The sequence below is a fragment of the Leptosomus discolor genome, unplaced genomic scaffold (assembly GCF_034619465.1).
Source record: "Leptosomus discolor isolate bLepDis1 unplaced genomic scaffold, bLepDis1.hap2 HAP2_SCAFFOLD_82, whole genome shotgun sequence".
In the NCBI taxonomy this organism is placed as follows: domain Eukaryota; kingdom Metazoa; phylum Chordata; class Aves; order Leptosomiformes; family Leptosomidae; genus Leptosomus; species Leptosomus discolor.
This window is the reverse complement of record NW_028237936.1, coordinates 211510-236898: the sequence shown is the minus strand read 5'-3', so window position 1 is coordinate 236898 and position 25389 is coordinate 211510. Positions and strand designations below refer to the sequence as shown.

Here is a 25389-nt window from a genome sequence, read left to right as displayed (position 1 = left end):
CCAGGGCAAGAGTGGAGGCTAGAGGCTTCTGGGCTCAGTCTCCAGGGTGCTCAGCAGATCTGCGCCCTGTAGGGTTGCATATGCTCATATCTCTTTCATGTAGAGCCCTGCATGAAGTGCCCTGCAGTTTTCAGCTGCTCTGGAGGCAGAGGAGATGCCCCAGGGCAGGTGGCTGTGACCCACTGGCACCATACTGGCTATGAGCTTTTCGGGGCCCACCCTGGCTGGTGGGACCTTGCCATGCCAGCTCGCAGGCTGCGCTCTTGGCCAGAGTGTTGGGGCTAATCCCAGCACTGCCAGGGCAGTCGAGCTCAGCCGGGACGGCCACCTCCTTGCCACGGCTGTCCCTGCACGAGCGCAGGGCTGGCAGCCGATGTGCCCAGGTTAGTAAGGCTAGTAAAGGAGTGTTGGGATGGGCAGAGCAGCTCTGCTGCAGGGCCAGCGTTTCCTTGCTTTGCCCAGCCGTGCTGCCTCTGTGTCCTATAGCTGTGCTGGCCCGAGCAGGTACAATGTTGCCATCTCCAGCCATGCAGGATGGGCATGCACAGGACTGCAGTCACAGCTCTGCCAGCTGGACTTGCTCAAAGCTGCTCAAGTGACAGCCTGAGACTTGGGACACTCTGGGTGTGCTTGAAAGCCAGTAACCGGTCTGGACAGAGAGCAGGAGAGCTCACTTACCCTGTTTCTTGTCTCTAGGGCTCCATCTTCTTCCCATTGCCGGATGGGACAGGCTTGTACTACCTCCTGCAAGGGACTGCTGAGGCCCCAAAGTGTTCAGGGACCATTTTCCGGCAGGTCCCGTGTAGGACTTCCTACACTGAGCTCATCCCCGTCTCCAACTGGCTGAACAAACCACAGAGGTGAGTCCAGCCCTGGAAGTCTTGTCCCATCAGCAATCCATGCAGCAGCACGAGGAAAGGCTTCCCACTGCCTGGAAGCTCCTTCCTGTAAGCTTTTCACTCTGCTGGGCTGTTTCTGGCCACAGGTGTCTGGGATCACACTACCCATGTTCTGCCTATGCAGACCCATCCTGGAGGGGATGAGAGCTGGCTCCCTCTGCTTGAGGCATTGAGGATGAGAGAGGCTGTGTTGTACCCCGATACGAGAGGCGTCCTCTGAGAGTCCTTCCTGTTGGCCATCACTGCACGCTTCTCACCCACAGGTTCCTCGTGGTAGTGGACATTCTCAAACCAGAAAACCTGGAAAGCAGTTCTGTGCTGCAGGGACTGGAATATGTCGATGTGCCAGGCTCTGCTAAGAAGGACTACAAGCTCACGTTCCGCTCCTACAAGGAAGGAGTTTTTAACACAATGGTAAGCGTGGACATGGGGCTGTGGGGCTCTTCAAGGAGCTGTTGGCTCACTGAGAAGCTACACGCCTGTTTTCATACCCCCACTGGTGGGTCTGTAGGTGTCCTAGGTGGGTACTGAACAGCAGGCATCTCCCCACACACCCACTCAGGTGTCCGTCTCTGTGAGGGTCCCACTGGGGACTGCAAAGCCCAGGTGGGTCAGGGCATTGGTGAGCTGGACGCAATGGGCGATGGGGAGGCTACGACGTGGAAACACCACACGTGCTTTGTTTTCCCTGGTCTTGCGCTCTGCCTGGGCGGCTGCTTACAGCTGTTCTTGGAAGTCGGGCGCTGAGCCCAGGGGGTTCTTGGGGCTGGCTGGGTACAGCTGGTGTCTTTTTGTGTGCAGAATGACCAGCGCTTCCCTTTTTCTCTGATTCAGGTGACCTTCCTCAACGAGGTGACCAAGGAGTACTTGTTCTACATGGTGACTTTCAAGGCCACCGCTTCGGGACCCATCAGCACTGTTGAAATGACCACCGCTGTTTGACAGAGAGCGTCTTCCACCGTCAAGGTGGACAACCCTCTGCCTGTCCCAGTGACGTTTGCCGTAGATTGCAAGGTGTCTGACGTCAGCGTTCCCCAGCATTTCACAGTTCCTGTGCAGTGAGAGGTAGGTACAAAGCTCATCCAGTAGGCTCTCCTCTCCCTGAAGCCTTTCTGGGAGTGGGTGTTCTTGAAGGGTGATGCCCTACATGAACCATCTGGGACTGCTTTCCAAGTGTGACAGCTCCCACCTGCTCATAATCTGGAGGGGAAGCAGCATGTGAGAACATCCCTAGTGGGAATTGCCCTGTGCTGGTGAAGTCTACCATGCTACCCCTTGTGATATGCTCCCCTCAGGCCTCGCATGGCCGGTCCTTGTGCCACATGCGCCTTATTTAGTGTGGGTATGTTCAAACACTGGCAGGGTGTTTGCAGCCTGGATTGATAGGAGGCGTTGTGTGCCCTGGGGACAGTGGGGGCATTTTAGGGTGAGAAGCTTCTGGGATAGTGCTGGAGGGTTCTCAGATGTTGGGAATGGTCCCCCAAGTGAACCGTTCCCTAGATGCAGCGAGGCTCTGCACCAGAGAGAGGGAGTTGGAGTGAGGGCTGGTGCTGGGTTCCTTCCAGCACTGTGTGAGCGCCCCAGGGACCAGTTTCCGCCATCCCAGCCCTGGCCTCCCCGCCTCTGCCTGACCCAGTGGCTTTTCCCTTCGTTCCTCCCAGGCTGACCTCATCTTTGAGTACCAGCCCCTGAAAATGGGTGAGAGCACCGGACGCCTGGTGCTCCAGAGCAGCGACTTGGGCTCCTTCTACTACAACCTGCACCTGAAAGCCACTGTGAGCAGGCTGGAGAAGCCCCTCTACTTCTGCACCACGCTGGGCTCTAGCCAGACCATCACCACCAAAATCATGAATTACACCCAGCAGAAGACAGACTACCTCCTCCAGGTGACTCCAGCCTGCCCAGGGCTCTTGCTGGGAGGCAGCTCATGTGGCCAGCATCAGCCCTCTCCATGGAGGGATCGTGTCCCTCCGGCTCGGCCTGGCATAGCCAGTGTGGCTGTGTGAGCCCAGGGCACTTCCTACCGACGCTGGGCTTGTCCCCAGCTGGACTGTCCTCACTTGCAGACCACTCTCTGCTGCCCTTGTTGGAGCTGCTCTTGGAGGTTCCATGGTAGCTGGACTTCCACCCTCAACCCCAGCTCTGGCAGGAAGGTCTTCTGAGGTCTGGGTGCAGGGTTGTCCCTGCTGGGCACGTTTGGACAGTCCTTATGGCCATTCACCAGGGGGGTGGGGACGGGTGATAGCAGCATGATAGCAGGGGACTCTCCGTCTCTTCCTGAGGTGCTGGCTGTGCTTTTGTGACCTGTCCCCCTCTCTGGTCTCTTCTCTCCCCTGTGCAGACCGACTGCGCTGACTTCCAGACAGAGGAAACCGTCACCGTGGCCCCCGCCAGCCCAGGGGGCTCGGAAGTGAGCATGGAGGTGACCTACGAGCCCTGCCAGCTGGGCGAAACCAGGGCCACACTGAAGCTCTCTCCTCCCTGCTGGAGGAGGATTACAGCATCCCCCTCTTCGGCCTCGCCCTCCCACCCAAGCCCCAGGGCCCCTTCCCCATCGAGGCTGGAGGCAGCACCTCCATCCCCTTCAAAAACATCTTCCCGCAGCCCATGGCCTTCCAGTACACGGTGGAGCACCCGGCCTTCACAGTCAGGGCCGCCAAGAGCTTGCGCTCCAAGAAGACCACCATCATCAGCGTCTCCTTCGAGGGTGGCCCGGCCCACGTCCCCACCCAGCTGGTGGTCTCCTGCCCCGGGGGGGCTGGCATCTGCTGGGTGTACTACCTCCGCGGCCTCCCCGCTCCCAGGTGACCCTCAGGCTGCCTTCGTCAGCGAACCGAGGGGGAGCAGCGACCTCCGCAGCGGTCGGTCGGGAATAAACCCCGCGGGGCTGCTGAGGGAGCTCCCTGCCAGGGAGCAGCCGGAGCAACGAGGTGGGTGGCTGCCCACCTTCATGTGGGACAGCACAGAGACAGTTCCCACAATGGCCAGAGAGGAAGACACCTCTCAGGAGCCTGAAGAAGGACAATCGGCAAAGGAGAAGGAGGAGACGGAGGAACAACATCACCCCTCATGCCATGAGAGCCGTCGCCCGTGCTCACACAAGCATCATCGTCCAGTGCAGCGCAGTGGGCACACAGGGGAACAGCGTGGGGCCCTGGCATGTCTATCTGCTGAAGGCATGGGACGAGGCCCAGGCGTGACAGCCCACTGAAGGACGACACTGGAGCACATGGAGGTGGATCCACCTCCAGAAGAACCATGGCCGTGGGTCCACCTGCCACAGCCATCACCTGGCAGTACCCCAGCCACCCGGGCTCCTTTGCATGACATGGTGCCAACAGCATCGCAGGAGCGCCCAGCTGGCTCCCCACCAGCAGCCCAGCCTCTGCCCCTTCACCACGGGACGATAATCAACGACAAAAGAATAAAAATGCTTTCAGCCTCTCTTATTTGGCACTTTGGCGACTGCGTCTACACTCCTGTCACCCGTCCTTATCTCTGTCATCAAGTAAGGGGCTCTTTTGGAAAACTTGACATTTCCAGGCCCACCTTCGTGCTTTGGCGGTGCCTTACATCCTGGGGCTTTTAGGCTGTCACATCAATAATTTTATACCAGGTGGGGTTTTTTAATGGAGTAAAAGTATCCTAATGAAGGCACTGAACACTATGAATTGCTTGTTCCCAAATTATCAGTCTCACTTCAGTGTCAGGTAAAATTATGGAGGTCATTCTGGGAGTTACTGAAAAACACTTGAGAGACAACACCCTCTTTGGCGGTAGCAACACATGTTCACAAGGGAAAAGCCCTGTTTAACTGAACACAAACGCTATGCACTTCCACAGGCTCACCTGCCACCTCTCCCAGCAATAAACAGTACTTTTGTTAATTGTCAAGGGTTGTGTGGGCTCACTTCCCCCATCACTGCCCCCTCGTGAAGAGGTGCCATCTCTTCTGCACCGAGCCCCAAAGGGAGAGGGGAGGAGAGGCCCTGGCTTCCATCAAGCTGCTCCCTTCCCCACATGGCAAGGGACACCCACAACCTTGCCGAAGGTGGCCTGTCCCACTACCACCCAGGCCCTTCCTTCAGACGATCATCAGCATCAGACCCACCACTGACCTCAGGCACACCACCACCAGCAGCTGCCCCGCGGGGGGCGATTTGTCCTGCTGAGCACAAGGCAGCGGTCCTCCCACCGTGCAGTCCCCTTCTCCTGCCCACGCCTCACCCAGCTGGATGCCCTCGCAGGCTGCGCCATGGGCCTTGCGACAGGCAGAGTAAATGCCAGGCGCTGCTGTCCCCTTGTCCCCCTAGGACAGTCACCTCTGCAAAGCAAGGCTCATGTTGGGCCTGGCACAACTTGTTCTCGGTGAAGCTGTGCTGGGTGTTCAGGGATGTCACCTTGTCCTGTAATAAAGAATGGCTAACTGCCTTTTAGAAAACTGGCTTTTAGAAAAGTGCTGCTGACCAGCCTTTAGAGATAGGGAGGGAGGCTGATTTGTACTGACCCTTATGCATGGATCCATTGCGGCCTAACTAACACACACTCTAAAGATAAGAACAAAGCAGAATGCGCCAAGCGAAGGACACCAGGTGGCATCCTCCGATCAGACTGTGGGGCTCAAGGAACACAAAGGACTGAGCAGGAGAGAGGGAGAGCAGCGAGCAAGAGCTGGTTCTGTGAATTGGAAAAGACCTAGGATGGTTCAGGGCATGCGCCACAGGGCAAGTTCAAAAGTTCAGCCCTGAGGAAGACTTGACCTTCATCCCCAACGACCACCAAGGACCCCCGACAGGGGCATAGATTGGGCAGACTGAGGCGGGACTGTGAGAGGAACTTATGTTAATGAATTCCTGGAAATAATAAGAATAACCCAACCTTTTCTTAGAAATGTAATGAATAAACATGAAAGCTGTAAATACAAGACAAGAATCCTAACGCTTGAGTGCGCACGTATGGAAGGAGCCATCCCCCGTGCTGCCCGGTGCCACAATAAACAATCCCTGCTGAATAACACTGTTGTTAGTGAGTTTTCTCGGCTTCAGTACCTTTTCAGTTACTGTGGGTATTTTCATAGGGTCACAGAAAACTGTTTCGCATGACGTGAAATGTAAAGGAAGGGCATTCAAAGGCGGTACTAATGGACTGAATGGTTAGTCTCAGAGGTTAAAAATAGCTGTTTATTTTTAACAATGAGTGCCCCAGAGGTAATCACGCCAGTGAGTCTGGGAATGAATGCTTTTTAAAACAATAACCAATAAATCGAGAACGTCTTAGAAAGAGGAGATGATTTCCTTCCAGGGCAGGCAAAGCTGCATCGAATGTGTTCTTGAAATCTCCATTCCAGGGCCCAAACCCTCCATCTTAGGGCCCGAGCCCACCTTTTAACGGTCCAAACCCAAGTTTTAAGGGTCCAAATGCCTAATTCAGGGCCCGAATCTGCTTTTCTGTGGCCCAAACCATCCTTCTTCGGATAAAAATACACACTTCAGGGCCCAAAACCTCCTTTTCAGTGCCCAAACCCTCATTTTAGTGTCCAAACCCTCCTTTTTAGGGTGCAAATCCCCAGTTCAGGGCCCAAACCCTCCTTTTTAGGGCCCAAGTCATCCTATTTTCACGTCCAAATCCCCACTTCAGGTTCCAAACCCTCTTTTTCGGGTTCAAATCCCCATTTCAGGGCACAAATGCTCCTTTCTAGGGCCCAAACCCTCCTTTCCAGGGTCCAAACCCTCTTTTTTTAGGGTCCAAATACCCATTTCAGGGTCCAAACCCTCCATTTCCATGTCCACACTCTCCTTTATAGGGCACAAATGCTCAGTTTTTAAGGTCGAAATCTCCATTCCCCAAAACCCTTTTTCTTAGGGCCCAAACCCACCTTTTAAGGGTTTAAATGCCTAATTCAGGGCACAAATCTGCTTATTTGTGTCCCAAACCATCCTTTTTAGGATAAAAATACCCACTTCAGGGCCCAAACCCTCCTTTTTATTGCACAAAACCTCCCTTTTCGGGTCCAAATCCCCACTTCAGAGACCAAACTCTCCATTTTAGGGCCCAAAGCCTCCTTCTTAGGGTCCAAATGCCCACTACAGGGCCCAAACCCTCCTTTCCAGGGTCCAAACCCTCCTTTTTTAGGGTCCAAATCCCCATTTCAGTGCCCAAACCCTCATTTTTAGGGTGCAAATCCCCATTTCAGTGCCCAAAGCCTCTTTTTAGAAACCAAACCCTTATTTTTAGGTTCCAAATCCCCACTTCAGGGCCCAAACCAACCTTTTTAAGGCCCAAAACCTCCTTTTTAGGGTGCAAATCCCCATTTAAGGGCCATTACACTCCTTTTTAGGGTCCAAACCCTCCTTTTTAGTGTTCAAATCCCAATTTCAGGCTTCAAGCCCTCCTTTTTTTGGGGCTAAATCCCCATTTCAGGGCAAACCCCCTCTTTTTTACAAACCAAACTTTCCTTCTTAGGGTGCAAATCCCCACTTCAGGGCACAAATGCGCCTTTTTAGGTTCCAAACCCTCCTTTTTAGGGTGCAAATACCCACTTCAGGGCCCAAACCTTCTTTTTAGGGTCCAAATCTTCACTTCAGTGCTCCATTTTAGGGCCCAAAGCCTCCTTTTTAGGGCCCAAACCCTCCTTTTTAGGGTGCAAATCCCCACTTCAGGGCCCAAACCTTCCTTTTTAAGGCCTAAGTAGTCCTTTTTTTAGGTCCAAATCCCCAATTCACGCTCCAAACCCTCATTTCTAGGGTCCAACCCCCCCTTTTTAGGGTCCAAATCCCCATTTCAGTGAGAAACCCTCCTTTACAGGCTCCAAAACCTCCTTTTTAGGGTCCAAAGCACCACTTCAGTGTCCAAACCTTCCTTTTTAGGGTCAAACCCCTGCTTTTTAGGGTCCAAACCCTCCTTTTTAGGGTCCAAATCCTCCTTTTTAGGGTCCAAATCCCCATTTCAGTGAGAAACCCTCCTTTTCAGGCTCCAAAACCTCCTTTTTAGGGTCCAAAGCACCACTTCAGTGTCCAAACCTTCCTTTTTAGGGTCAAACCCCTGCTTTTTAGGGTCCAAACCCTCCTTTTTAGGGTCCAAACCCTCCTTTTTAGGGTGCAAATCCCCATTTCAGCGCCCAAACCCTCCCTTTTAGGGCCCAAGTAGTCCTTTTTTAGGTCCAAATCCCCAATTCACGCTCCAAACCCTCCTTTCTAGGGTCCAAACCCTCATTTTTAGGGCCCAATTCCCCATTTCAGGGCACAAACCGTCCTTTTTAGTGCCCAAACCCTCCTTTTTAGGGTGCAAATCCCCATTTCAGACTTCAAGCCCTCCTTTTTAGGGTCCAAATCTTAATTTCAGCGTCCAAACCCTCCTTTTTACAAACCAAACCCTCTTTCTTAGGGTCCAAATCCCCACTTAAGGGTCCAAATCCTCCTTTTTAGGGCCCAAACCCACCTTTTAATGGTCCAAACCCAACTTTTAAGGGCCCAAATACCTAATTCAGTGCCCAAATCTGCTTTTTTGTGTCCCAAACCATCCTTTTTCGGATAAAAATACCCATTTCAGGGCCCAAACCCTCATTTTAGTGCCCAAACCCTTCTTTTTAGGCCTTAAATATTCCTTTTTAGGGTGCAAATCCCCATTTCAGGGCCCAAACTCTCCATTTTAGGGTCCAAATCCTCCTTTTTAGGGTTCAAATACCTCCTTTTTAGGGCCCAAACCCTTGTTTTTAGGGTGCAAATCCCCAATTCACGCTCCAAACCCTCTTATTTTGGATCCAGATACCTCCTTTTTAGGGCCCCAGCGAGCTGCATCATGCACAGCCGCTATTGGAGACCTGCACAATTCCTTGGGCAGGTTTCAGGAGAGTGGGTCAAGAGGCAGATTTCAAGGAGCACTCGATAGAAAAGGAGTTTTGCTTTTCTCAGGGTATTTTCCATTCCTTTTCCGTTTCCAGAAGCAGTGATAGCAGCCATTCTCCAGCTGCCATCCGTCCAGTTTGTCTCTTAAGGAGGTCTGGACAGCTCGGAAAAGCACTCTTGTGCAGGTCCATCCATGTGTGGACAATCTTGCTCCACACTGCTCCCCAACCCTGCCATTGCTGTCTGCAGCGTTGGCTCTGGGAGTGGAAAATCTCTGTCCACGTGACACAGCCTGGGTACAGACCCCTCCCAGAGCAGCTCGTAGTGCCACAGTCTGCCCAGGAGTTGGTTTTGATCCCCTCATCTTGCCACTTACCCCAGAAACAGACAAATACACACACCCAGAGGGGTGCAGGGTGGACTGCTCTTGGCCTTGAAGACGAGAGCCTTGAACATCCACCTCTTCTCTCCAGGGCCATATGCCTTGGGATTCTTCCCGGCAGGTCCTGCCACAGGCCCAAGTCTGCTCTCAGGATCTTGAACACCACTTCCTCACACTTGCTGCAGCCAAGGCTGCCCCTGACTTTGATGCCCCAGACCAGCTCTCTCCTTCTTTGCAAGCCTGAAGTCCCAGAGGGAGCCTCACCTCACTGGTTCCTCAGTCACTTGTGCCGGGAAATGGTCACCGATGTTCTCCAAACACCTCCTGGATGACTTGTGCCTTGCTCGGTTGCCTCTCCAGCAGGTATCAGGTAGCTCAAGTCTCCCGTGAGGACCAGGACCTGCAGAAGCCCAGAGGCTGGTGAGCAGTGGCCCAAAGTCCAGCTGGAGGCACAGCCCAGGGGTCAATGCCTGTCCAGTTCAGTTTAACGTCTTCCTTGATGCTCTGGGCTGTGGGGCAGAGCGAACCCTCAGCGAGCATGCAGCCGCCCCAGAGCTGGGAGGAGCGGCTGACTGCAAAGAGGGAGCGTTGCTTCTGTGGCTCTCAAAGGAGGCTGCAGCTTCTGAACCGCTGGGGAGCTGGGAAATACCTCCGCCAAGGCCGACCTTTTCCCATCGCTCTGAGGGGTTGGGACATCGGCTCAGGCTTGGCTAGAAAAGAGACGGAGGCATTAGGGCTCAGCCAAAGTCATGGCACAACCCCAGACAGGTTCCCAAGAACAAGATCCCTGACACCTCCCCGCAGCCCACGTTGAAAAACCCCTCTCACTGCTCTAATGGCTTTTCAAAACCAGTTTGAAAGGAGCAAAACCGGCTCAAAAATACTGAGAGCCAAGCAAGAAAGACAGAAGAAAAAGAAGCGCTACTGTATTGTCCATATTCCCACCCTCTCTGTCAGGAAAGGGAAAGTCCCACGGCCTGTGGGAAGCTTTCAGGGGCGGGCCCTGTGTGAACCTGCGTTTCTTGGGCCTCTCGGCGCACGTCGGCTCCTTTCACCTTTCGAGCCAGGGAAAATGTTCCAGTTTGGCCATCAAAGTTTTGCCTATCCTGCCTGGAGAGCCAGGACACTTGTGTCACACCCCAGCCAGTGCTGGGAGAAGACAGAGGGAGGTTGTGTGGCTGGACCTCGGCTGGGCTCAAAGGGCAGCCCAGTCCCTGAGCTGGCAGGACAGCACAGGCTGCAGTTAGACCCAAGCTCCCCGACACGACGGGGCGTTCAGACCCAGTGGGCGGAGGTTCTCACCGAGCTCCCTGAGGAGGGCAGAGTGCTGGGGAGAGGGGAGCAGGCTTCATTTTCCGCACTGCCAGGGCAGCGCCCAAAACATCCTTCCCTTAGCCTCTGGTATCCCGTGTCCTGAGCTGCAAACAGGGTGGGGCTTCCCTCAGGAACCCTTCAGGTGTCTGTGTGATTGCCCCAAGAGTGTCAGCACCTACAAAGACAGACCCTGGTTGCCCTCTGGGCACTGCCAATGGAATCAGTATTTCCAAGACAGGCCCCGCAAGGAGCATCTGGGGAACTACAGGCCTGTCAGCCTGACCTTGGTGCTGGGGAAGACACTAAAAATGAGGCTTTGGAGCCTGGAAGTGAGACTTTGCAAAGGAAATCCGACCCTTTGGAGCCAAACATGAGGCCTTGGGAGCTCAAACTGAGGCTTTGAGCCCTAAAAGAGGTCCCTGGACCCTCCCAATGAGGGTTTGGGCACTCACGATGCATCTTGGACCCTAAAAATGCCTGGCAAGATCCCCAAAATGAGGCTTTGGACCTTGAAAGTGAGACTTTGCAAAGTAAACCTGACCTTTTAGACCCTAAATATTAGGCTTTGGAGACTAAAATAAAGCTTTAATAGCAAAAATGAAGACACTGGAAAGTAAAACTGAGCCTGCGGTCACCATCATTTAGGCTTTGGACCTTGGAAATGAGGCTTTGGGGTGTCAAAATGAGACTTTGGAGCATCAAAACGACGCTCAAGGTCCTTCAAATGAATCTTTGTTCCTTTAAAAGCGTAAACCCTGGAAGGTAGAAATGAGGCTTTGGAGCCTAACACTGAGGGTCTGGAGAATAAAACGCAGCTGTGGGAACCGAGAAGATGCTGTGAGTGTGAAAGATAGCCTTGGACCTAAATATGAGGATTTTGGCACTAAATTCACACTTTCCAACCTAAAAATGGGTCTTTGGATGGCTGAAAATGAGAATTTGGACATGGAGAAACTGAGGCTTTGAGTCCTAAGTGGGGAGTTGCCCCTTCAAAGGAGGATCTGGAGCATAAAAACGAGGCTTTCACCCCTAGAATCTCAGCTATGGACCCTAAAACTGAGGCTTTGGGACCACAAACTATCAGCTGGCTGCACTCATTCCACAAGTTTTCCAAATTAATTACCAGCCGTGTGCTAGAAGATTGTTTTTCACAGTTTCTTTTAGGAACTGAAAAAAAAAAAAAAAAAAAAATCTCAGAAAGATTAAAGTCACAAATGAGCTTTGCAAGTTTCACCCCACGGCCGAACACATTTTGTACCCCGTCAAGACAGCCGACTGCGCAGCTTGGTTGCTTGGTTTCACAGGGAAAAGGGGATGTGACAGCTCCAGCAGCCAGGGGCTACCTTTACAGTTGGGAAGCGTCGCCATTTGCCTCGCCGTTCTTTTGGCACGAACCCCAGTGTTCTGGGCCTGAAAAGGAGCAACGTCTCCACCACCCCAGGGTAACCCCCGCTCCCTCCTTTTCCAAAGCCTCTGCTGTTTCCATGGCGCTCCGCTGGCACTGTGCAGCTCAGCCTTTGGCTCCGGTTCCGTTGGGGCTGCAGCTGCTGAAACCACCCCCGCTGCGCCCCTGGGCAAGGGTTTGTCTCCCCCAGATCAGGTCCCCCGTCCTCCCCACTGCACGGCCTCATGGCCGCTGGCTCTGGTGCAGAGAGGGGACGGCGGGTAGGGGGGGTCTCTGGGCCACACGGTGGGTTTCTGCCCCAGCCAGAGAGAAGAGCAGCAGCACTGCCTTTGTCCCTGGGAGCCGAGGGGCAGAGGAGGCGTCGGGGCCGCCCAGCAGCTGTGTCCAGCACATGGCCACCAAGGGCAGGGAGAGCCCCCTGGGCCTCCTGGGCACACGGGGCTGCCTCGGGGCCAGCCCCCCAAAGGCCTTCCTCCGAAGGATGCTGGGCAGAGGGGCGGCAGGCAGGGCTGCGGCAGGCGGGGCTGCGCAGGGGGGGGGACCCCGTGTCACAGTGCCCACACCCGGCAACGCAGCAGTCACAATGCTGCGGGGCAGGATAAAAGGAGTGTGCCCCCCATGTCCTGCTGCCAGACTGCCCAGCTTCGCCCTCGGGACAGAGCTGGCTTGGGGCAGCCCCAAGACATCTCAGAGGAAGGCCAGGAGGAGCCCCTGGAATTGCTTGGAGGGAGGAAGCCTGGAGGCTGGAGGAGGCTCCTGGAGTTTCTCAGCTGCAGGGCCAGCTCCAGGGAAGCCCGTGCATCTGCCCCAGCAGTGGCCATCCGCCTTCTCCATGGCCTTTCCTGAGCAGGCAGAGGACACCACCAACAACCACATGCTGGCTCAACACCACCTCCGACGTCTCCGACAGCCCTGGCTGGACCACCTTCCTCCAGGAGCTCCCCGACCTCTCTGAGCACGCGGTGGAGGGCAGCTGCTGCAAGGAGAGCCTGGCGGAGGTGATGTTGGGGGATGCTGACCCCTTCTGGGGGGTGCCGGCCAGCCCCTTGCAGGACCCCAAGGGGGAGCAGGGTGGGGTGGTGGCAGATCTCCCCACCTGCCTGCCGCTGAGTCCCCTGGAGGCTTTCAAGGAGAGCGCTCTGGAGAGTTCTCCCAAGACTGCAGAGGACTGTCCTGTGGGGAGTCCCCAGAAGAACCCCCTGAAGTGTCCCCTGGAGATTCCCTGGCTGAGCCCCCTGTGCTTCCCACTGCTCAGTCCCCTGACCAGCTGCCCAGCAGCCCCCCAGCGTGATCCGCTCTGCATGGCCCAGCAGCTGGAGAAGGTGCCGCAGCGGCAGCCCCAGGAGGCTGTGAGCCACTTGCCGCTGATGCCGGCTGTCATCTCCGGCCAGGCACTGCCCAGAGTGGGAGAGGCAGGCGGCAAGCAGGCCAAGCGCCCTGCGCCAGCCGACGCGTCCGAGATGCAAGAGAGCTGCCCGCAGGACGACAACCCACCCGAGAAGAAGAGGAAGATGGCGGCGGCATGCCAGGAGGACAAACACTCAAAAGCCCTGTGCGAGGGGCAGCCGGGCAGTGGCGGCGTGGCAGTGGGCAGCAAGCAGCAGGCAGGCAGCAGCAGGCAACAAGAGGGCGGCATCAAGCGCAGGGCATCTGAGGACACCACTGCGCCCACCTTGGGGCCCAAGAGACCCAGAATCCCTGGGGACACCCAGGAGCCAAGCGCCCCGTGCCCATCTCACTCACCGCTGACCAAGAAGGACAAAGCGCCGGGGAAGCCGAGGACGCCCTGCACTGACCTGAAGGCGCGCTGGCTGGCCTCCATCCGGACTTTCCACCTGCTGCGGGAAAGAGTGAATACGACGGGGCCAGTGCGTCAACTGCCCCATCCGGAGCCCCAGGCCAGACCCCAGGTGCCCCCCCGAGTCCCCCAGTCCCTGACGGTGGCCCCAAGATGCCCCAGCATGCAGCCAGCTGCCTCCAAGCCCCCAGCTGATGGCAAGAAGGAGACGGCACCAGCGGTGGCACTGAGCGGCAAGGAGCGCACCAGGGAGGCTGCCGAACACAAGCAGCCCAGCTGGCTGCGCCTGTCACCCGTGGAGGGGCAAAACCCATGGAAGCCGCCACAGCTGCTGCGCCCTCCCGCAGCTCCATACTGCCCCTGGGGCCCTGGGGAGTACCCCTTGGCTAAGCCAACCCCGCTGGAGGAGCAGGAGGAGTCGGTGCCCATCACACCCGAGCAGCGGCCCGAGCGGGAGCGCAGAAAGAAGCTGGCCCAGGAGGAGCGGGAGCGAGCGGCTCTGCAGATGTCACAGGGCCGGACGCAGTTCTTTCTGCAGAGGCAGATCGACATGGAGATATCTGACAATTACGGCTACTCATTAGACACGGATACTGGACCAATCCACCCGCCACCTGTGTGCAGAGAGGACCTTGGATGGTGTTGACGAAAGGTCGCCATCACGACAAACTTACCTACACAGTGCTAGAGAAGCCGGCACTTCTTTATGGCAGCACTGGGAAGCACGGGGGATAGCTCCTCCTAACGTGCCTCAAAGTTACATTAAAAATTCAGCATTTTATATCCTTTTTCTGCAAAGTCATGGTCTTTAACATATTTTAACATAAGCATGCATGTTACGCCTGCTATTCATTTTGACATTTATGATGATTGGTCCACCCTATTAACTAACTTCGTTAATATTCCTATACTAATATAATCATTGGTTATCTTACTGATCAAGATCTCTGATATGCAAATTAGGATGGGGAGGACGTGAGGGTCTTCACCTTAACATTCCTTAGTTTCTAGGGTTTCATCACATAAGATGACACATCAAGAATGTGCACTTTCACTCCCTGTACCTGTCTCCCTGCCTCCCTGTTCTACGTTTTGGACAATGTCACAATCCACAGCAGCTTTAGCTTTGACCTTCTTCGTAAGGCCTGCGGCTGCTGTCTCTGAGCGTCAGTGAGGTTTTGTATATTTCTTACCGTAATGTAAACTGATTGAATTAACACAAAACTTTAGTTATTCATTAAAGCAATTAAGTTGTTCATTAAAAGCAATTAGTTATCAATGAAAAGTAATTATCTATTCAAAATTGAAACCTGATTGTAACAATGGGAGACCTGACCCCACCTGCCCCATCCCCAGCCCTCTCCCAGGTCCCTCGTTCTGTCCCAACCCGTTAAAGAGTTGGATGTTTGCTTGGCAGCGTCTCTCTCCGCCTGCGGTCATTTGGGCAGCGGGTGGGGGAGTGGCACCCCCACAGGAATGAGATACTGACAACGTCAACCACCCTCTCTTGATAAAGGCCCTGTGCTGTTTGCAGTCCTTGTCTTCTGCTGCGGGGGGGACGGCCTGCCTCACCGTGGTCTTCACCACAGGCTGTGGGGCAATCTCTGCTCCAGCACCTGGAGCACCCCAGCACCTCCTCCCCCTCCTGCTTCACTGACCTTGGTGGATGCAGAAAAGTTTCTCTCACACCTTCTCACTCCTCCCTCTCGCTGCAATTGATGCTGCCCAGTAACTTTTTCCCCTCTTAAAGATGTTCTCCCTGAGGCGCCACCACTGTCACTTAGGGGCTGAGCCTTGGCCACGGGGGAGGCTTCCAGCAGCTTCTCACGGAAGCCACCCCTGTAGCCCCCCACTACCAAAACCTTGCCCCGCAAACCCATCACAGCTCTGCTCAGCCGTAACTAAAAGATCCCTGTATTATTATCGACACACTTTCCAGCGCAAATCCAAAACACAGCCCCACACCAGCTAGTAGTGGAGAAAATTAACTCCATCCCAGCCAAAACCAGCATGGCTCCCCAGTAGAAGAGGGTTTTGATGCCGGGACAAATGACAACTGACCAGCTTGGCAGAGTGCGGGTGCCTTTTCATGCCCTGAGGTGTCTCAGGAGGGACAGGCTGGGCAAAGCTTCTCCTCCCCTCTGGGTGCTGTGGTGCAGCAGGGCAGCTGGGGCTTGGTTGCAAGGACAGCCTGGGCCCGGCTGTGCTGTTCTGCAGGCAGCAGCAAAGGCCAGGAGTGACGCTGTCTGCTCAGCACACTCGAGGTGGTCCCTATGGCAAGGACACCATGGAACTGGGCTTGTTGTTCCAACTTTATGAAAAGATTTATTAAAATTGGCCATTTTTCCAGGGGCCGTGTTATTAAACAAGCTAACTGGACAAAAAGTCGGTGTCTGTCACACAGACGGGCACGTGAGCACCTTGTGTGATCGAGTGTGAGGCCTTAAAAGGCACAGGGAAACCACGCAGGGGTGTCCCTCTCCAGAGACAGCCAACTCAAGGTGAGATAAACTGGCTCTGGGGCAGAACCGAGGGTCCCAACTCTTCTTCACAGTCGGGGGCTAAGGCTGGATCCAGCTGCACCCAGACTCCTCTCAGAGAGGATGTTTAGAAAGCAAAGGGGGTCCAGTCTGAACCCCGTCAGTTGGCAGCAGGAACTCCGCAGACCCTTTACAGCAACCCCACACACGCTGGCAGCGGGAGTCCTTCACCCCATGGCACGCTGCAAGCTGGAGCCCCTGCCTGGCAGCTCCGCTCCCTGGGAACCATCACCCTCCAGAGTGCCAAGACGACAGCTCCTGGTCACAGGCCCTGAGAGCAGCTTCCTCTGACCGTCCCTCGCTACACACGGACGGAACAGCCCTGGCTTCTCCCATGCCCATCTCCACGCTCGGCAGGAGCCGTTCACCCACCCTGCCAGCCGGCCTTGCTGCCTGAAAAACCTGTGCCATGCTGCTCAAGGCCACCACAACTGTCACACTGCGGCTGTCCCCACACCGCTCTTCCTCATTCTGAGTGACGTTGCCCATTTCTGTGTACTCCCACCTGTGTGCAGCCAGTTGTTGCCTTCTATCTCACAAGAATTTTGGAAAAAATCACACTTCTTTTTCCTGAATTCCTGTTCTGGGCTCACTAACATACGGGCCCAGAGTCCTATGACTCTGGCTGGTAAAGTCCAAAGCAATATAGAGTTGTGCACAGATGAAAAATACCCAATGGTTCAGCTTGTTTCAGTCGTTTAAGGCAAGGCTTTTAACTGGAACACAGTCGAGACAATTTAAAACTAGTGCTAACCTGCACGCCCTCCTTGACTGGCACCTCTTGTTTTATGAGTTCTTCGCATTTTGTTCCATCCTTGGCAGTACATATCAAGATTTTGTCTAAAAGAAACAAGATCAGTCACAAATAGGCAGAAACCCAGACATCCACATACATGGTGCCCACACAGTAACATTACTGTTTTCCTACACCCAAAGCTACTAAGGATTAACTGAACACAACCATCTCTTGTCACCTGTTGTCACAAGAGGCACGTGCTGCTTCGGTGTCGATTTTACAGGCTGTTACCAATGAGAAAATGGAAGCGTGTTTTATTGTAGGAGGAAACCCTGAACCAGAAACTTATTTCAGGGCCTCATTTGCCTCTCTAGGCACCCACACGGTGAACAGCCCAGGAAACAGCACTGGAGTGAGCAGCAAAGCAAATCCCGGACAACCCAGGGGCTCCCCTAACTACACAAGTCCCTCTCTCCTTTTCATCCCTGAGGTCCCAAAGCAGCAGGGCAGAAGCAAGGAGGGTACTCATGTGCTCAGGTTGTACCAGGGAGGAGAGGGCAAAACCAGCCTGGCAGCCACATTAGTAACAAGGATTCCGCTCTGAACTGGAGTAATCCGTGCTCAAGTCCAGCACGGATCCAGACACAAAACTGAGGGGGTCAGTGAACCCCAGGGGCCACAACCGCTGCACCTTCTTCCCTCGCCTCATCGATGAATTGTTATCCAGACTCCTCCACCTCACCCCGGCTCAGACACCTGCAGGCTGGCTCAGGGCTGGCGGGAGGGAACTGGCGACCCTGGGGGCAGCAGCAGGAGCCGCTCTGACCCTGGTTGTGGGGCTGTCCCTGGGGCTGAGCACTCGGGCCCAGGTCTGGTGAACTGAGCCCTGGCGGGGCCTGTGGGCCCTGCGGTCTCCAGGTCCCTTCCCCAGGCCCGGCCACGCTGGGAGTTACCTGCTTCTGCACCTGCAGCACCCCTGGGCCTGGGCTTGGTGTGGGCCTGTCCCTGTCCCTGTCCCTGTCCCTGCCCCCCGCTCGCCTTCGGGAAGGGCCGTTTTGCAGGAGCGGAGGCTGCAGCAGCACAGGGTGGGGCACAGCTCTGCCCGCCCTCGGTCCACTCGGGGGCCTGGGCCGGCGCAGGGAGGGAGGGGGACAAGAGCAGAGCTGCCCTGGGCTTGCTCTGGATTGTCGAGTCTTTCCCAAAAGGCGGCTCTGCCTGTGCTCCAGCCACAGCCCTGGGCAGGAGGAGCTGTGTGACGGCAGCCGCTGGCATCAGCCAGGCCCTGCCCCGTCACACTGCCCGTGCTGAGCCCAGCGCCTGGGGCCTTCCTCAGGCCTCGCCTTCCCCCGGGCCATGGGGAAGAGAGACACCCTGTCCTGGCGTGGCCCAGGGCAGCCTCCTGTGGCCAGCAGGAAGGACACAGCCTGCCCCGCTCTCCCCACGGGGCTGGCCACTGTCCTTGGCTCCTGTCCCCGTGTCTCCCTGGTGCTGGCAGGCCCCCGCAGGACTTCAGGGCCGAGGACAGGCCGGGGCGCCAGGGGCTCCTGGGGCTCCAGGCAGCTTTGGGCTTCTCTGAAGCTGAGGGGTGGCTGCCCCTTTGCCTCTGCAGCTGCAGTTATTTGCTGCCCCTTCCTCACACGGTTTATTTCCCCCAGAGTGAGCCCCGGGGGTTGCTGTGACATGCGGAAAAAAAAACTTTACGACCTGAAAGGTTATAAAGTAGGTATGTTTATTGCGCGCAGATGCACAGGGGATCACTCCACCACAAACGTGCATGCCCATCGTGGCCGCTTTTCCAGTATTTATACAATTAAAACACTACATATTCCAGAGACACCTATACGTATTCACGATCTATCCCCGAAAAGGCAGTTCCTTCCAGTCACTCCATTTCCATAATCTCCGCCTTGGACCCCTCCTTGGTGCGCTTGCGCAGTCCCTCCAGGTGGTCGTGAACAGGGGTCTTCAGGGATGAAGGCCATAGGTCTTCCTCGCTGTGTACTTTTCACCTCTCCCCTGAAATCTCTAATTTGGCTGAGCTTGCAGTCCCAGACCGGTTTCGGTCTGATCTGTCCTTGCGTGCACATCTGGCTACCTCCCTTTTGTTATTGTTTGAAGATGGATGTTAGCTAGCCCTCCTTAGCCCTTATCTCCTCCTGCCTTTGACAACTTTGAACCATGAATTACATCCTTGGTTTCATCTTTTCTGTTTCCCCTTATCAGCTTCTTTCTCCAGCATTCCGGGCCTTCTTCTCAGGCCGTTTGCAGGGGTTAGTAATTAATTGCCTACTTGCATGTATGTTAGTTCTGGGAAAGCAGGTTTTAATAGTTTTAGCGTTTTCTATGTAGCTCTCTATTAATATTTTTGATATATATTCGGTTAGAAAGTATATTTTCTATACGGCCCCCTATCACCTGTGTCAGTCTGCAGGCGGCATCGGGGCTGGGGGAGGGAGAGCAGTGGGTGAGCACACACTGGGGGGGGGGGGAAGGCAGTCCCGGCGGCATGCTGAAGGAGGGAGAGGAGAGGCTGCTTTTGGTGAGAGGGGCCGCGGTGTTGACCAGGAACCAGCGCCCCCAGGCTGGCCAGAGGCAAGGGGCTGACCCCCCGGAAGGCGAGACGCTGGTGACCCTCGGGCTCTGTGGGGGCAGCTGCGCCTTCCCTTGCCTCTGAGCCGCCTGTGCTCTGCTCTGCCGCCCTGCACGCACACGAGGCTTCACTCCCACAGGGGACACTGCGCCACGGCACTCACCCCCTCCGGGGGCCAAAAGGATGAGCCGTGAAGCAGGGCAGGCAAAGAGGCGGCTGGTAGATGAGGTGTCCTCAGCTGGTGCCTGCAGAGCCCTGGAGGTTCCGTCTCAGCCCTGCTCTCCTTGCCCCTCCTGCCAGCAACCGTGGCAGTTGCACTTTGCTGCCTGCAACACGCAACACTTGGGCTGGATGGGCTGCCCTGCCAATGAGCAGGTGAGCAGCTCGCTTCCCTTGGCTGCCTGATCCACCTCCTTAAAACAATCACTTCAACACGCAGTTTCTTTATTTCAGACCCCTCTGAGTATCCCCTGGCCTGCAGGCTGTTTTCAGCGAGCAACACAGCTGAAATACAGCGCTGGTAAAAATCTGTCATCTTGCTTTGATGTCAAAAGACTTTTGTAAGTTGAACCCCCAACTCTTTCGGCATCAAGACTACGGGGTGAGAAATACGCCTCTTCTCAAACCAGCAGGACACCTGCCAAGTCGCTGGGCACAGTGACCCGTGGCTGCTGGTGACAGACACCTTCTTCTCGTGCAGAGCCGTGGGCAGTGCAGAACGGGCCTCAGCGTTCCCTGCACCAGGTGCCCAGGGACCAGCATCTCAGTCTGATGGGAGCGGGCAGCAGCCTGTGGTCCCAGCCCCTTGCCCTGAGAAGGCGGCTGCCTGTAGTAGCGGCAGAACCGCTGCTGCCCAAAGGGGAAGGGAATGGCTTGGGGTAAAGCTCTCCAGGCTGCCTGGCCCCCGGGCAGTCGATGGCCTCGGCAGCCTGTACACAAGGCAAAGCTACAGCCTGAGAAGGAGTCACAGGCTGTAGCAGTTTCTGCAACAGCTGCACTGCCCTGCCCAGCTGGGCAGAGCCAGAGGCGAGAGAGAGAGGCTGCCAGGTGCCTTGAGGGGCAGAATTGCAGCAGACTGTGCCATGGCTGTTCTGCTCTTTGTCTTTGGCAGAGTTACTTCCCAGAGGCTGGCAGACAGGTATGCTTGCGCAGCCTCAGTGCTGCTGCTTATGGCGCAAAAGGCACGATAAAGCAGCGATGAAGGACAAGGCTGGGCTGTCGGGATGGTGGGAATAACATGGAGACCCTAAAGCATGAGCCAGGTAGGGCTTGCGAGTAACCTGGTGTTGGGGTTTAACCCCAGCCAGCAGCTAAGCCACACAACCACTCACTCACTCCCCCTCACCAGGTAGGGTGGGTGGGGGAATCAAAAGGGCAAAAGTGAGAAAACTCATGGGTTAAGATAAAAGCAGTTTAATAATTAAAGAGAAATAATGCCAGCAACAATAATAACTCATAAGGAAAAGGAGGAAAAAAAAAAAACAGAAAAATGAAACCCCAGACAGACAAGCGATACAGATGGAAACAACTGCTCAGCACCAACTGACCGATGCCCGGCCAGTTCCCAGGCAGCAGTCCCCTGCCAACCTCCCCCCTAGTTTTACCACCAAACATGACACCACACGGTCTGGAACACCCCTTGGGTCACTCGGGGTCAGCTGTCCCCACCTTCGGTGCACCCCCAGCCCGCTCGCTGGCGGGGGTGCGGGGGGCAGAACAGCCCCGGCGCTGTGCAAGCGCCGCTCAGCAGGGACTAACTCACCCCTGGGGGAGCAATGCTGTTCCCAGCACAGACACACAGCGCAGCAGGAGGGAGAGTGGGATGGGAGCGGGGTGCAGGGAAGCGTGGGGGCGTTTCAGAGTTTGGGTGGGGAGCAATGGGCAGGTGGGAGGGTGCAGGCAGCAGCCCCAGGGTCTGGAGTAGAGGGGTGACGGGGGGGGGGGGGGGGGGGCAGTGCTGAATATGGGGGAGTGGAGCAGGGGCTGAGATGGGAGAGGAAGGGGGGGGCGTGAGATAGGAGGGCAGGGGATGCGGGTGGTGTGCCATGGGAAAAAACTCTCGTGAGTGGGAAACCCACATGGGTAAAGGGAGTGGATGGGACAGGAGACAGACACCGGGGGAGGGGGGGAGACACAGACACCGAGGGGGTAGGTAAGTGTGGGTGGAAATGTGTATGCCTAGGGATGACCTGCTCCAGGGGGTCCACCTGGGGCAATCCACAGCAGATAATCCACACTGGGGTGACCCAGCAATGCCCCTCAAACTGCCTGTGTTTCACCCCAATTTTTTCTCAAATTGGGGGAAGGGGGGGTTCTTTTCCAAAATACTCAGTTTAGGCTATTTTTGGGCACTTTTCCACAATGTAAAAATTGGTGATTTTTGCATGAAAATGTTGGGTTGTTTTTTTTTTTTTTTCCTTTCTGGCTTCACTAATCCAGGCAGATTTGGCTTTCCCAGGAATCCCAAATTGTGCTGGCTTTTTTTCTCCCCATTGCAGACCCAGAATCAGGGGGTTTGGGGTATTTTCATACCATGGCTCTGGAGATGTAATCCCCGGCCTTCTGAAGACCTTCTGTTGGCCTTGGAGCAGAGAGTACGTGAGCTCTCCTCTTTGAATTGTCCTGCTTCCTCTGAAGGTGTGACTATTGCCGGGAGGCTGAGAGGTGGCGAGACCTTTCTTGGTGGAAGTGTCTCTGCTTTTTGCTTGGACTTCCTTTATTCTTCTAACTTCTTCCTCACCATTTCCGGAACTTCAAGGACAGTGGCTTTGGCATACCTGATCAGTTCTGCATCCAGCTGCTGAACTCTGGAGATCCCTTTCTGGATGCTCTCCTTGGCAATCTCGCAGCTCACTCGTGAAACAGCAGCAGCGTTTTGCAGTGGTTGCAACACGGGCAGCTTTCTCTCTTGCTTGCTTCTGGGATCTGCCGTTCTGATGCCCTGGGTGATCCTTGTCCTGTCACACCCTGAAGCTTCAGGATATTGGAAAACTGACAGCGAAAGTCCTGCTCAAACTGAGAGCTTACAAAGGATGATGAGGTGGAACTAATGCTTTCAACAGCCTCTTTGGTCATTTTGTGAATAGAAGACTGCAAAGACGCTCTGTTGGAAGCTGCTACTTCCACCTCCCTCTATCTCTTCTCTGGATTTGCCCGCTCGGGCGGCTCTTCCGGCAACGAGCTCCAACAGCTTCTGCCTGGCTGCTGGCCCTGGCTCAGCTGCTTCAGACGTGCTGGATACCAAACGCTCTCCAAAGCTCTCCAACACAGTCACCACAATCTCTTGAACCACCAGTCTAATTTCATCACGGCAATCTGCAGGATAAGTGTCCAACGGCTCTGTCCCTCTGGCACTGGCAAACAACCCTCTGCTGACCTCATGGGGAGCCCTCCTTAAGACGTGGACAGACTGATCCAGCGCCTTCACCCGCTCCAGCCCTTCTTGGACCACGGTCTCCGCCGTCTCTCTAAGCTCCTGGTCTGCTGCCAGCGTAGCCCGCAGCAGCACAGGCGGTGTGCTGCTAGGCACTTCTTCCCCAGCACACTTTGGAGAGTAAACTGAGGAACAGTTGATGAATGAGTGTGTTCCTTCACCTCGGTTTGCTCTCCTTTTCCTCCTCACAAGACCTGTGCTCAGATGAGTCCCTGGTAGACAAGCTTGAAAAACTCTGGTGTCTCCATAGGTCGCCTGGCACACGGAGGTTTCTGGTCTCCTGCGGCCAGGAGCCAAGTGTTGTAGGCACTTCTCAAAATCAAGCAGGTGCCATTGAGCTCAGAGCAAAGGGCACTGCAGCCCCTCTGGACCTCAGCACGCTGCACCAGGTGCCGCGCGCCCTGAACTGGAAGCTAGCGGCTACCTGGGTACCGGTGATCATGACCAGAGGACAGGCCCCAGGGCACGGTGGGCCCCCACAGGGGCTGGTACTTCCAACGGGCTTGTTGGCTCTAGCTGCAGGAGGCGCTGGGCAGAGCTGAATAGTGGAGGGAAAGCCATGGAAGGTCCTGGACCAGGCTTTCTGCTCCAGTCTCTTCTGCCACAGGTCCCAGCGACTCTCAGGGAACTGCTGCCTGTATCAGAGTGGCCCGTTTGCCCCTTTTCGAGGCCAAATGCCAAGAATGGTTGTTTTGAGAGGAAAAAAGGAACCAATCCTTTTCCTTGTGGCCCTGGCTGCTGTCTGCCAGCCCAAGAATTGTCCTTGGGACAGAAGGCAGTCTGAAAGTCCACCGTAACCACCATGATTAGTGTAAGAATCAGAGGCCGAAGCAACAAAGAGAACCTCTTGGTTGGTGTCCACTACAGGCTGTCTGATCAAGGGGAGCCTATGGACAAAGCCTTCTTACTCCAGCTACAGGAGGCTTCGTGCTTGCAGGCTCTTGTCTTGCTGGGGGACTTCAATCACTCCAACATCTGCTGGGAAGGTAGCAGGGAGAGCCATAGGCCATCCAGGAGACTCCTGGAACTCATTGAGGATAACTTCTTAAGCCAGGCAGTAGACAGCCCTACCAGAAGGGATGCGATACTGGACCTGTTGGTCACCAACTCAAGTGAGCTAATCGGAGATTTGGGCATGGGGGAAGAGGACGGACAGGGCTGGGGAGTGACAGCAGCCCAGTACTTTGCCTCCTGGAGATGGGGCATGGCCCCACGGGATCTCGGTGGCCAGGCAGGGAGGGGAGGGGGGGATCTGGCTGACCAAGGCAGGGAAGTGCCCGCTCTCCTCACCTAGCATTTGGAGAAGCTGGCCCAGGCACAACCCTGTGAGCTCACTGGACGTCACCAGGAATTCCCTAGTGTGAGGCCCCAGCAGCCCCACCAAGGAACCCAAGTGCTTCCAGACACATTGTCTCTGCCGGGGCAAGGCCAGGAAAAGGATCACTGACAGCCCCAGTGCCCACGCTGCCCCCGATCAGCGACTGGGCAGAGGGGCCACCCCCTCACCCCCAGAGACTCCAAACCCAGCACCCACACAGGCAGGGCTCCCTTTGGAGGCTGTGGCCAGCAGCGAGGGGACACAGTGGCATGCAGGGGTGCCTGAATCGCTCCTCGGGAATGCCCAGCATGTGGGTGCAGACCCACAGGGCCCCCTCCCGCTCTCACACTTTGGGTGAGCTGAGCCAGCAACTGGACCTGATGGAGGGTGGGTCTGTCTCATGACGGGTGCCTTTCTCTCCCTGATGCCCTCTCCATCTCCCTGCCACCCTGTAGCTCCGCACAGCCCCCAGCCCCACTGAGCACTGACCACAACTCTGCCCTGGCTCCTGACAGGCCAACGCTTTCCCTGTTGTCCAAGGGCTACTTACATCGACCATGGCACAAAAGCAGGCAGAGGTCACCTCTGCCTCAAGAAGGGCTGCCATGATCCAGCCCAGATCTTCCACACACAAGTGGAGCTGAGCCTGAAAGCAGGAAAGGAGGACAGAGGTTTGGCATCATGGTGCCTGCCGGGGTTCACTGGGATCCCACGCAGAGGTGAGCAGGGAGGGCCTGGTGGGTCCCTGCACATCCTGAGCTGTTGCCTTCATCTCCCCTTGTACTTCCATCTCCTCCATGGAAAGAAAGGACAAGACGTGCCAGCAGCACTCAGTCAGCCTGTCTCTACTGTTGCCCCGCTTCCCATCCCTCTCCCATCCGCAGTGTCTGGTTTCCCTGCTGCCTGTCCCCCACCTCTTCTCTATCTGCCTCCTGCTTTTTCTCTTCTCTTGTCTCCTGCTGTCCTGCTGTGTTTGGACACCGAGCCTTGTAGCCGACTCGGTGCCAGGATTTGTTCTGAGCAGGAATGAGTAAACTTTTCCTGTGCCCCTGGATGGCTTTCAAGCCCCTGGGTGCAGAGCCTGTGGCTATGGGCAGGTGCCATGGAGGGGCCAGTGTGCTTTTGCCAGG

At 55.6% G+C, this 25389-nt stretch overlaps 1 pseudogene; it reads left to right on the top strand.

Annotated features, from left to right (window-relative positions):
- The window catches only part of LOC147412343 (axonemal central pair apparatus protein HYDIN-like), a 65006-nt pseudogene extending 61299 nt beyond the window's left edge, over window positions 1-3707 (top strand).
- Window positions 3708-25389: the final 21682 nt, after the last annotated feature.